Below are 12802 nucleotides of genomic sequence, written 5' to 3' on the forward strand. Positions count from 1 at the left end.
CGTCCCCCACAGCTGGTGCCTCCCTGGCTAGTGGTTGGCGGCGGGGGCTGGCTGGCTCTGGGTGCAGTTGTGCTCAGCGACCGCCCCGGGGTCCAGCGGGAGGAACTCTGCGGCTGGGCGGATCTCAGCACCAGCCGCAAGTAGACCCTGTTACAGACTGAGCCAGCGCCAGGCTTTAATGTTTAATTCAGCGTTGCCTGGAGTGCAACCCCCTTCCCTGGAAAGCCGCCAGCCCCAGCTGGGTTTGCATCTGGGAGGGAGCGGGCCCGGCGGGGAGAACAGGGCGCGGAGGACGGGGATCTGTGCTAAGAGTTTGCACTGAAGTGGCTACACACATGCCAAAGCAGAGACCTGCCTAGACAAGGCCAAAGAGTCAGGACTCTCGGGCCTATTCCCAGCCCCCTCTGTGGCCATGGGAAGGCCCTGCCCCTGCTCTGCCTCAGTCCCCACCCCCGTACGATGAAGATGATGAGAGTTTGGGGCTGGGGGGAGTGGGGGTTGGCATGTGAGAACAGGGTGGGGGCGATTGGCAGGGGCCCTTGTGCCACTATATCCTTAAAAGTCGCCCTGTTGTCTGAGACATGGGGGAGTCCTGGTGGGGGGCAGGGACAGGAAGGGGTGGAATGGACACAGAAAGTCTGCACAGAAAGTCCGTGAGTAGTGTCCCAGGTGGCTGCTTGGGCCACACTCGCCAGGCCAGGGTGCCCGCGCTCTCACGGTGGTGCTGACCCCCTGGAGGGCTGAGCACGGGGCTTCCCGGCCCTCCCCCCCGCCATCCCGTGGAGACGCTTGTTATTCTGCTCGTGTTCCCCGGCTGCTAATGAAGCCTGTTCCAGGAGAACGGCCACATTCATTCGGAGACTGGCTTATTAATGAGGCCACTGCAGCTGGGGCCAGTGCCCGGGGTGCGAGCGAAAGGGAAGAGAGGCGCCTCCAGGATGGACAGACAGACGGACACCTCCCCCCTGGTATCTCGCTGCACCAGGAAGGGGGCAAGAGGTGCCCCACCGGCCTCAGAGGTGGGAGAGGACAGAGTGCTGTTTGGGCCTGGTCCTGCCCATGGTGGGGAACTTCTGTCTGGCCGGCGCACAGGGAGGGGCAGACGGGGGTTTACAAAAGCCATGGCCCAGCCCCGAAGCCCCCAGGCTCTCCCCCTGAGATGGCCCCAGCACAGGAGGAGCTGCTCACCTCCCAGCTTCCCCCCCAGATAGCAGGGCTGGCAACTGAGAAGCCCCGGGGCGGTCCCGCCCAGACAGGATGCCAGGAGAAGAGCTCGGTGGCTCGACAGCTTGTCTCTTACCAACACACACTGTTCAATAAAAGAGATTCCCTCCCCCACCTTGTGTGTCAGGTTTTTATCCAGCTATTAGGAAATGGGGTGGATGCCCCGACCTTGCACCCCTTCGCCCGGACGGACGGCGATCCTCCTGCTTGGGAGCACCAAGCTTTTCGCAAAGGCACGTAGAGCCCCTGTTGGACAGATGGGGAAACCGAGGCACAGGTGGGGGGGAACTTTGCCGACGTCACCCAGCGAGCATAGGCACGCCCTCCCCCATGTGCAGTCGCGCATGTGCACAGCCCCTTGCACTGAGTGCAGAGTTACTCAGGAGCTACCTGCTCCGGAATGGGAGGGTTCTTCTCGGCGGGAAGCGGAGCGGGTTCCCGCTGCTCTGAACGGATGCGGCAACACCCCCGGCTTGCGGTAACTGTGCCGACGGCAGTGCGGGTACCTGGACGCATCCATGACACCCTGAAACCAGGGCCACCGCCTCCTGCCAGAGCTGGGGCTAGAACCCCGGACTCCGCTCACCCCCCTGGGGCCCACTCCCACCCCTTCAAAGGCTTCCTCCTCTGTACAACTATTTCCTTGTGGAAAACTGACCCTCACTTTCCTCCTAGTCCCCACTTGCCATGCATCATGCCGTCCATCAGCCTCAGCCAGGACCGTGCGCCCTGTGTACTGGAGCTTTGGCTAGTGGTGAAGGCAGGGGATGGGAGCCAGGACTCCTGAGTTCTATTCCTCATTCTACCGTGGACTCATTTGTGTGACCTGATGCTTCCCCTCCAGGTGCCTCAGTTTCCACAGTTGCAGCAATAAGGCAATAAGCCCGTAATGGGATCTGAAGTGTGATTGGTGCGTTGAGGCAGGTGACAGGGTTGAGCTCCCCCCTGGAAGGTGCTGGAGAAGGGCCAAGGGGCTGTCATCACTCCAAGCCTCTGCTGGCTGAATCCTGCTCAGCAGCATCCATCACCCGAGAGGCTGGAAGATGCTAATCACGCGCTGAGCCAGCCTGGCGAGGCGATAATCCGTGTGCTGCGCCGGTCGTCACTCCAGCTGACAGAGACTCCCAGGCGGCACTCCTTTCCCCCCATCCCGCTGTGGTTGCGGCCTGTGGCCCATCCACATATTGCAGGATCGGGGCCCGAATTAGTCTTGGGGACGCCACATCCCCTCGCTTCCCTCTTCCCCTTCGACCCTGATCCAGGCACTCAGTCTGCAAGAGCCTTGCCTTACATCCAAGACCGACAAACACCACGAGGAATCACTTCCTACAGCCTGAAGTGCAGCTGCCTCTGGGGTGGAGCTGACAGTGCACAGCAGCGAAGAGGAATGTCCCAGCCAGTTGGATGCAGCTAGGAATCAGGGAGGCAAGCTGGGTTTATCCAGTGCAGAGTTTGTCTGGGTCCCAGCTTAGCATGATCACTCGTGACTCCAAGGGGACAGGACATTTGTCTCCCCATGTCCTTCAGTGGCAAATATCTGAGGTGGCCGAAGCTGCCTTTGCAGTCCCACCCCCCCCCACCGCTCTGGCCGCCTCTGCTTCCCGACCTGGTAAAAAGGGAGGCCAATGCATGTTCTTCCCCTCCCCCTCCTTGCAAAACGCTTTGATGTCGGGGTGCCGGATGAGAGCGCAGCCCGGTGCATCTCATGCTCCATTATGCTATAATAAGAGCAATAATTTAACCCGACCCAGCCCAGGTCCCAGCTCCCCTTTCAGCGGACGCTGGGCGACTTCAGATTAATTGCATCTGATTCTCTCCCATCCTGCTCCCGCGTATCTGCCAGAGCTAATCACGGAGCTGGCGATGCCTTGCGACTGCCGCATAAATGCAGCCCCAGTGGCCCATAAATTCCCCCCAAGGTGACGCTTACCCCGGGTGACAGAGCAGCCTGACCCCTGGCCTGACCCCTGCCTTTCAAATACGCCATCATCCCCCAACCCCGCGTCAGCACGGAGGCGCTGGTGTGTGCAGAGCAGCCCCTGATCCAGCGGTCGGGACCCCTGGGTTAATTCTGGCTCCTATTGTTTGGTGATACATGACAGCAGCTGGTCAGATACATGGACCCACTTCGTTCCTGGGGAGCTCCTCCCGCCCCCCTCCAAACCCTGCTGGGAGCTGAGATTATTCTTATGTGTGTTACAGTGGTCAGTGCCTAGAGACCCCGATCGAGACCAGGGCTGCATGGTGCCAGGCGCTGCATAGACACCGTGACACCCCCTCCCTACCCAAAGACCCTGCAATATAAATAGACAAGAAAGACATGGGGTGGGTGCAAAGAAGGCTCATTACCCCAGTTTCCCAGATGGGGAAACTGAGGCAGAGAGCAATTAAGGGCAGATTTTCTTCAGACCTTGGAAATCAGTGGGGATGGAGGATTGGGGCCACAGGGATGGAGGCCTGGGGGACTGGGTCTGTTTGTCCATCCTTCTTGATTCACTGGGAGCAAATGGATCATTTCTCTCCTGTCCCTCCAGCCATTCCCCCACCCCAGACCGTAAGGGGTTTCCGGGGCATCTCTCCCTCCCCCAAGCCCTGACCTGGCCTGTCTGCACAATGGCCAAGGGAGTGTGGCACTGTCTGTCTGTCCTGCCTTCCTGTCTGTCTGCGGAGGGTGAGGCCCTGCAGGAGCAGCCCGGAGGATTTTCGTCTCTCTCCCTTCAGGCTTCTGCTCCACCCTTCCCTGGGCTGGTGGCTCAGCCAGGGCTTATCTAGCCAAGGGTCTCTGGCCCCTGCTTTGCTGCAAGTTCCCCGCTGGCTTTGCCCAGAACCGCAGTCGAAGGCACAGACATTCCAGCTGCTTTGCCCCCAGCCACAGGGGGGCTAGCAAAGGCTCTGGCCAAACCTCTCCAGCCCCGCTGGGCAAGTTCTGCCTTGGACAGCAAGTCAGCAATGGCATCCAGAGGGAGCAAGCCTAGTGCAGCTCCGACCGCCTCCAGTCTTGCCAACTCTCATGGTTTCCTCATGATAATTATGATTTTCCTTGAAGCCCCAGCTCCTGGAGTCACGTGGCGATGTGCTGATTTCAGCCTTTGTTCCTCAAGAAAGTTTCTAAATGCGACCCCAGTGCACCCCACAGGCTCAAAAAGCAAATACAGATCTATTGCTTTTATACAATCTCCTGATTTCTGGGGAGCCTGACTCCGGATTTTTGATCATTGGGGGCTGGCAATCCTGCGGCTCAGCTCAGGGCATGGCAGCATGGAGACTGGCCCAGCATGACTCCCCGAGGATCTGCACTAGGGGGCAATACCCAGCTCCCGGCAGCTGCCACCAGCTCAGCTGCCTTGAGAAAAATCCTCTGTGCAGCTCCTCCTGGTCTAAGCCTTGTGACGGAGGATCCATTGGACCCAGGTCCCCATCCACACGGTGCTGGTAATGAAACTGCAAAGGACAATTGATCCGAGCACCCTGAGGGGCAGGCCACACGGGAGCAGGAGTAGACCCAGACCCTGCGCTGTTTCCTGCAGGACTGGCTGCATGTCGGTCCCTGCTGTTATTAACAGGGACTGGAAGAGAAAACCAACCTGTCCCCCTCCTTAGGAACCCCCTTCTGCCCGACTGAGGAAATAAGCTGGGCCAACATCTGTCAAAGTTCTCCCCACTGAGAGTGGGGTGGGGGGGATCCCGCTGTGCCGCTGCAATCCGTTCCCCGCTGCCAGCTGAAATGCCATTAGCCGTCTATTTGTTTTGCTTTGCTACGTCCCTGAGTCTCATTATGCTCCTGGCAGTGAGATCGCATGTGAAAAATGAAGTGCCCGGCCCCTTGTTTAATTTGCAATCAGAATTACATTCCCAGGGGGAGGACGCTGGGGAAGTGGGGGGCTCCAGCCCACAGGGGGCGGCAGTGTCTCTTCATAAAGGAGATGGAAGAGCATGGGGCTGCCTTGGGGTCAAAGCCAGGCCCAGGGGGGGTGGGAGGGGGCAAAGATCCTTGGCGAGGCTGGGAGAGCTGGAGAGGGAAAGGCCTTAGAATGGCTAGTCAGGGATTCTCCCTCTGCTGGGGGGCCCAGCTGCCAGGATCCTCAGCTGTGCCCCCCCCCCACCACCTAGTCATCATCCTGCTCTGCCCCAGTGGCCACCAGCCCCCTCATCTCACTCTGCCCTGGCTCCCTTTCCTCACCTTGGCCCCCCAACCCCTTGCTCTGGCCTGGCCATGCTGCAGCCCGGCCTCCTGGCAGGTTGGTTGTGTTTGAAATAGCAACACCCAGGGGCCCCCAAATAACCCCTTGCCCCCCAGTAATGGGACCCTAGAACCGACCCTGGATGAGGGCCCCTCTCTTTGGTCCTGCTCCTCAGGGGCTCTGTCCAAGCCCTTCTCTGGTGCGTTGGGGCTAAGCCTCCCCGCCCGGCTCCATTCCTTGGTGCTGCCAGGGAGCCAGCTGAAGTAACGGACAAGGACAAGCCCCTGGCCGGTGAACAGTCTAGATCCATCCTCTTTGGAACCCCCTTTCAGACAGTTGAAAGCAGCTGTCAAATCCCCCCTCACTCTTTTCTTCTGCAGACTAAATAACCCCAGTTCCCTCAGCCTCTCCTCCATTTCCATGAGGACACCAGGGAAGGCCCCACTCCCACTGCAGCAGCTGTTCACTGCGGCTGCAAAGCAAGGAAGCAGGGCAGGGATTTAAAGGGGGAGCAGCTCCTCGCTGAGCTGGAATGGGGATTTTTCATGGCGTCGGGAAATCTGCAGCAGAGGCAAAATGCGCCCTGGAAAGGAGCCGAGTGGGCAGTTGCCAGCACGCTGGGGGTCGCAGGCAGGGACACGAGCAGTGCAGCCGCATGGTATGGGGCAGGGGGCCTGGACCCCAGGATAACACACACACACATGCTGCAGCTGATCCAGAGCTGCTCCAGGCCGGGTCCCCCTGCACAGACATCACTGAGCAGGTTTGCTAGGGGAGCAGGACTGGCCCAGCCCTTGTTTTTCTTGGCTCCAATTCCCCAGGCTCCAGAGAGCGCGTGGCGGGAGGGGTTCTAATATCAGGGGTCCTCCGAGGGGATCGCGCCCTCAAACTCTTGGTCTCTTTTACATGGTGCAGAGGACACGAAAGGCGTGGGAATAACCCTGGGGCCGTCTCTGCATGACTATCTGCTGCTGCTGTGCCTGGTCGCTGGGATCCCCCTCCTGCTCCGTTGCCTGGTGCAGAGCCCACCTTTGTGCACCTCGGGTGCCCTCCATCAGCAGACTGGATACCGCATGAGGCTACCAGAAGCTCAGAGTGAATTTCCCCACCTCACATATGGGGAAACTGAGGCACAGAGAGGTGATGGGACTGACCCCAGGGGACCCAGAGACACATGATCAGGACAGTTCTCCCCCAGCCTCTAGGATCCCAGGAGCATCTGCCCTGTGCGGATGTGCTAGTCCAGATTGTAACTTGTGGTCCCAGTAGGAGAGAGCCCTGCCAAGAACCGGGGATGATCAGCCCAGGGATGGGGCAGCGGTGCTGGCAAAATGCACACTCACCGAGATCCCATTATCCATCCCAGGCTCGTTAATTGCGCTGTTGGCTCTGCCGGTGCCCGTAGGCAGAATAGCATCTCCAGTTAGCAAAGCAAGCGGTCATTAATGGTCAAGGATACACTGACATCTGCTCAGAATTGGAGCTTTTGTCCTTCATTGCCGTGCTGTGCTCCAAGTATCCCCAGACTGCTGGCAACTTAGGCTAGTGCCAAGGAACACTATCCTGCTCGGGGAACCAGCCACCCACTGCCGATGGGGCCCGCTGCGTGATAGAGACACGGGCCTGCTAGGGGAACCAGTCACCCGCTGCCCATGGGGCCCGCTGAGTGATAGAGACACGAGCCTGCTAGGGGAACTAGCCATTCGCTGCCGATGGGACCCGCTGCGTGACAGAGATACGGGCTTGCTAGGGGAACTAGCCATTCGCTGCTGATGGGACCCGCTGCATGACAGAGATACGGGCTTGCTAGGGGAACTAGCCACCCACTGTCGATGGGGCCCGCTGCGTGATAGAGACACGAGCCTGCTAGGGGAACTAGCCATTCGCTGCTGATGGGACCCGCTGCATGACAGAGATACGGGCCTGCTAGGGGAACTAGCCATTCACTGCCCATGGGGCCCGCTGCGTGATAGAGACACGGGCCTGCTAGGGGAACTAGCCATTCACTGCCCATGGGGCCCGCTGCGTGATAGAGACACGGGCCTGTGCTGCACAGTCTGGCTCTACAGCCAGGTCTCAGCTTTCCCAGGCTCCCTTCTCCCGCACATTAAATAGGAACATGGGACTTGCCAGATGGGATCAGCAACAGGGTCCAACCCAGGCCAGCCCAGTATTCTGTCTCTAACAGTGGCTGGCACCAGCTGTTCCAGGGGATGGTGCAAGGGGCCCTGCCATGACGGGACAACCTGCCCCTGGGGGAAGACCTCTCCTGATCCCTCAATCAGAGACTGAAGTAGGAGGCTTCATATCCCTTGTGGGGGGAAACTCCTGGCCCCAGGAAGCCCATGGGATTCTTGCCCTTAATTTCTCTGGGGCCAGGATTTCACCCTGGGGGGTGTTACACTGAGTTCTGACTCTGCATGATCACGCTATGTAAATGTCAGAACTCTTTGACGAATCCTGCTGAGCGAATCCCCTTGGCCTCAGCGCTACCTTGTGACAGTGAGTTCCACAGGCCAACTGTGCGCTGTGCTGAAAAAGAACATCCCTACATCGGTTTGAAATTAGCCACCTGTCCGTCTTATTACACTCCCCATTTTGCGCCCTGTGGTGAGATCCAGCCATCATGGGCTGAAGGGAACATCCTTCCCAGCTCAGCTGTGTCTGGGCTGGAGCAATCCGACTGGCAAGAGTGAGCCCATTCTCTGCCTCACCCCACTAGAAGAGACTGGTTTGTGGCCTTAGTTGCACGGTTCTAATCATAGAATCATAGAATATCAGGGTTGGAAGGGACCTCAGGAGGTCATCTAGTCCAACCCCCTGCTCAAAGCAGGACCAATCCCCAACTAAATCATCCCAGCCAGGGCTTTGTCAAGCCTGACCTTAAAAACTTCTAAGGAAGGAGATTCCCCCACCTCCCTAGGTAATGCATTCCAGTGCTTCACCGCCCTCCTAGTGAAAAAGTTTTTCCCAATATCCAACCTAGACCTCCCCCACTGCAACTTGAGACCATTACTCCTCGTTCTGTCATCTGCTACCACTGAGAACAGTCTAGATCCATCCTCTTTGGAACCCCCTTTCTGATAGTTGAAAGCAGCTATCAAATCCCCCCTCATTCTTCTCTTCTGCAGACTAAACAATCCCAGTTCCCTCAGCCTCTCCTCATAAGTCATGTGTTCCAGTCCCCTAACCATTTTTGTTGCCCTCTGCTGGACTCTTTCCAATTTTTCCACATCCTTCTTGTAGTGTGGGTCCCAAACTGGACACAGTACTCCAGATGAGGCCTCACCAATGTTGAACAGAGGGGAACGATCACGTCCCTCGATCTGCTGGCAATGCCCCTACTTATACAGCCCAAAATGCCATTGGCCTTCTTGGCAACAAGGGCACACTGTTGACTCATATCCAGCTTCTCGTCCACTGTAATCCCTAGGTCCTTTTCTGCAGAACTGCTGCCGAGCCATTCGGTCCCTAGTCTGTAGCGGTGCATGGGATTCTTCCGTCCTAAGTGCAGGACTCTGCACTTGGCCTTGTTGAACCTCCTCAGATTAATAAGATAATTATAATGATATCCCCTAATCTGTCTCTTTCCAGGGGGAGATATTAGTCTCTGCTCTAGAGAGCTCCTTCCCAGCACAGAGAGCTGCTTGTGAAATGCCGCCGCATTATTACTATGATCATCCTATTTAGCAAAGATCATTAATTACGGAACTGCGTTCCCTAGCGGCTCCATGATGACTGGTCAGCGGGCACGGAAGGCAGTGAATCCTGCCCGGTCTGCGCCCCCCAAAGCATCTTGTCCCCGAGATTGATACCCCAAGTTTGGCAATGGCAGAGGGACAGTCCTGCTGGGATAATTGCGGGGAGAAAGGAGCAAGGGGGTCAGGGCAGGGCATGGGGTCGAAGGATGCCAGCACTGCTGTGATGCGACTGCTCTGGGCAGTGCCAGTCTGCCCCTGTTGAGCAGTACTTGTCTGCATGGTGCTTTGCAAACAGAAGCTGAATAATTCTCCCCGTTTCCCTGGGTGTGGGGGTCTTGCTGTCATCAATCTCTCTATCACAGGGCTGCCTCAAGGCCCTGACTGAGATTGGGGCCTGGCTGCTCTGGGGGCTGCACCGACAGGATGAGAGACAGCGCCTGCCCCAGAAAGCACGTTACCGACCGTCCTCTAAGTATTGCTACAGATGGGGAAATTGAGGCACATAATGACCATAAGAACGGCCACACTGGGTCAGACCAAAGGTCCATCTGACCCAGGATCCTATCTTCTGACAATGGCTGGTGCCAGGTGCTTTGGAGGGAATGAAGAGAACAGGGCAATTATTGAGTGACCCATCCTCTGGTGTCCAGTCCCAGCTCCTGGCAATTGTTAAGTGCCTTGCCTAGGGTCTCCTGGGGAGGCAGTGGTGGGAACGGGATTAGAACACAGGGGCTCCTGGCTCCCAGCCCTGTGCTCTGGCCATTAGAATGGGCTCCAGGATTCCCCTGATCCCCTCAGGGTGGCTGAGCCATGTCTGCTTTGGTGGGAGCCAGGAGACCCCTTGTGTCAGGGGGCTTGAACACCAGAAACCGTGGGGGGTTTTCTGACCGTGGAGCCACCAGTTGCTGTCACTGGCCCAGGGCAGCACCGGGCATGTGGCCTCCCCTGCAGTCCCATCCGCTCCATGACGCTGACAGTGACACTGTGGAATAGAGCTGAAGGGAGCAGGTGCAGGACCCAGGGAGAGGAAGCTCTGGCCCAGATCTGAGTTTACTGGGGTGGGGAGACTTCAGTTTAACCCTCCCTGAAATCCCGGCTGTGAGGCTGAAGGCTCATTTTCTTGTGGCTGGCGACTGGGTTAACTGAGTGAGTCCAGTGCAGCATCTGGCCACCTCTCCCCTGACACAGCATCACTTCCCCCCGCCCACACCCTGCCCACGCCCTGCCCTCCGCCCCCAGGGCATGCGCTGTCTCTTCCGTCATGAATCACATCCCTGGGCATGGTTTGACCACGTCCCCCACAATGCACTGCAGCCCCCGCGACAGGTCAGCTGCTTCCTCAGTCTGCCAGTGCGGCCCAGAAAATCAAGGCGAAGGGCCAGTTTGCAGAGGCCCTGTCCCTTTGAGGGAGGAGGTTCTGAACAGCCCCTGTGCTGCGGTCAGCTCTCCCCTTCAGTGTTTACAGCTAATTAATCGAAAAGGGCACAACACCCACGTCTGGTTTGGAAACCGCTCGCTGCGCCAGCCCGGGGGTTGCCCAGCAAAGCTCAGGCATTGAGACCCCGGCACACAGAAGACACCGGTGCTGGCTTCCTGGGCACTCGGCTTCCCGGTCAATAGTTAGCCCCCATCAGCTCCCTTCCAGCAAAGAAAAGCCTCTTGAGCTGCCTGCACAGCCGCCCCTAAGCAACGCGGATTCCTGGGGCTGGGGGGTGGGGCTTTTTGTGTTATCGGCACTATTGTTCCTCACATATGGACTGGATCCTGCCAGGTGCTGGGCACCCTCCCACTGACTTCAATGAGAGCTCAGAGCTCTTGCGGCCTTGAAGGATTAGGTCCTTCCAGAATGGTTTCAGTGTCCTTACCAGGATGGAGATGCTAAGCACCGATCTTGCAGGTGCACCCGGGCCCCACGGACCTAGCAACAGAACCCCAGCCAGCTCCTTGTTAAACACCAGCTTTTCTATTAGCTGTTTTATAAAATGAAAACTACCCCCCGACGGGCTGCTAAGTGCCGGGCTGGAACGCAGCCTGGAATCCCTGCCACAGGAGCCTCTCTGTTCACTTTCAACCGCCTTTTGAGCGGCTCTCGCTGGAGGAGAAAACTAAGCAGCTGCATTTACTGTCCGCATTGTTCCTAGAGAGCACCGAGCTGGAGCGAGACTTCCTGGAAATGGGGATGATTAGCACAGAGAAAATAGCTGTTTGCAAACATGACTTAGCCCTCCCCAGCCACTCTGAACGAGGCGGGGTGGGGTGGGGCCTCAGTATCGTCTTCTGGGGTTGCCAACTCTGCCTGAAGCTATTCCAGGAGATTTCCCCCCCAGAAAACTGACGTAAAGCTGTTTTCTTAAAATATCCTATTAAAATCTCCCGGTTGCTTTCAATAGTCGCTGGGAGATGGATGCCGATTCCGGGAGACTCCAGCCCAAACCTGGAGTGTTGGCAACCCTATTGTCTTCCTGGTTTTACAGGTGGGGACAGGGAGGCCTGGAGTGGAGAAATGGCTTGGCCAAAGTCACAAAAGGACTCAGGGGTGGAACTGGGACAAGAGCTGCAGAATTCTTAGCTCCACGCCTGCCAGGAGCACAAAGAGAGCAAAGATCTAATTCACGGGTGCCCCGCACAATGTAAAATGATGCAGCCCATAGTAACGTGGGTGCCAGTTGTTGCCATTCTGATCTGGCACAGGGTGACGGTGCCCTGGGTTCTCTGGTGACAGGGAATTGGCTACGTGGAATTCAGTGTTTTGGGCCCATTCAATCCTTCGTCTCTCTGGGTATGCCTACACTGCTTACTAAGCCTGGGCCTGTGGGACCCGGGCTTGTGGGCTTGGTGTTTCCAAGCCCATGCTTGGGTGTCCTGGGTTTACAATGCTGGACCCGGGTCTCAGAACTGCGCTAACATGTCTGCACTGCATTAGGCAGACCTTCTGGCTTGGGCCTGCGGCTAGACCTGCATCCACACTACACGATGACAGGGCTTGGACCCAAGTCACGGCAGGACTTAGACTCTGACCCACCCTTCTAGCAGGGGTCTAGGACCTGGGTACTGACCGCTTAGTGACTTGAGTCAGATTGATTGGTATGTGCATGGAATGGGGGTGCGGACTCAAACCAGAGTCAGAGCCTGCACTTAGTGTGCAGTGTAGACATCCCCTCTGTCAATCAGTGCCAGCTTCAATAGTGGCAGAACAGAGACCTAGCAAACTCATCTCACCCAGGCCACTGATACAGCCACTGGCAGGACTGAGAATTCTCTCTCTCAGCTGCTTGGCTGGCTGCTGCTTGCTCACTCAGGGGCTAACTGATCACCAGATGCGGGGCCCGGAAGGAATTTGCCCCCAGGTCAGGTTGGCAGGAACCGTGGGGTGTTTTCACCTTTCTTTTTAGCATGGGGTGGGTATTGCCTGCTGTGGTCACCTGGGCATATCTCACCTAAGCAGTTACCTGCCATGTGCTGTGGCAGGGCCCTCAGGCATTGGCAGCACCGTGGTCCCTCCCGTTCTTTGCCTGTGGTGTGGGTCTCCTGAGGGCTGTAATTCTTTGGCCCTATTCTGGTTGTTGGCTTGGGGCAGGGATGCTGGGTGTGGCGGTGGCTGGTGATACATAGGTGAGATGATCTGCTGGTCCCGTCTGCCCTTAAACTCAGACTCTGTGACAGAAACAACTTTCATCCAGATGATCCACCGCTCCC

The sequence above is a fragment of the Lepidochelys kempii genome, chromosome 25 (genome assembly GCF_965140285.1).
Source record: "Lepidochelys kempii isolate rLepKem1 chromosome 25, rLepKem1.hap1, whole genome shotgun sequence".
Lineage (NCBI taxonomy): Eukaryota > Metazoa > Chordata > Testudines > Cheloniidae > Lepidochelys > Lepidochelys kempii.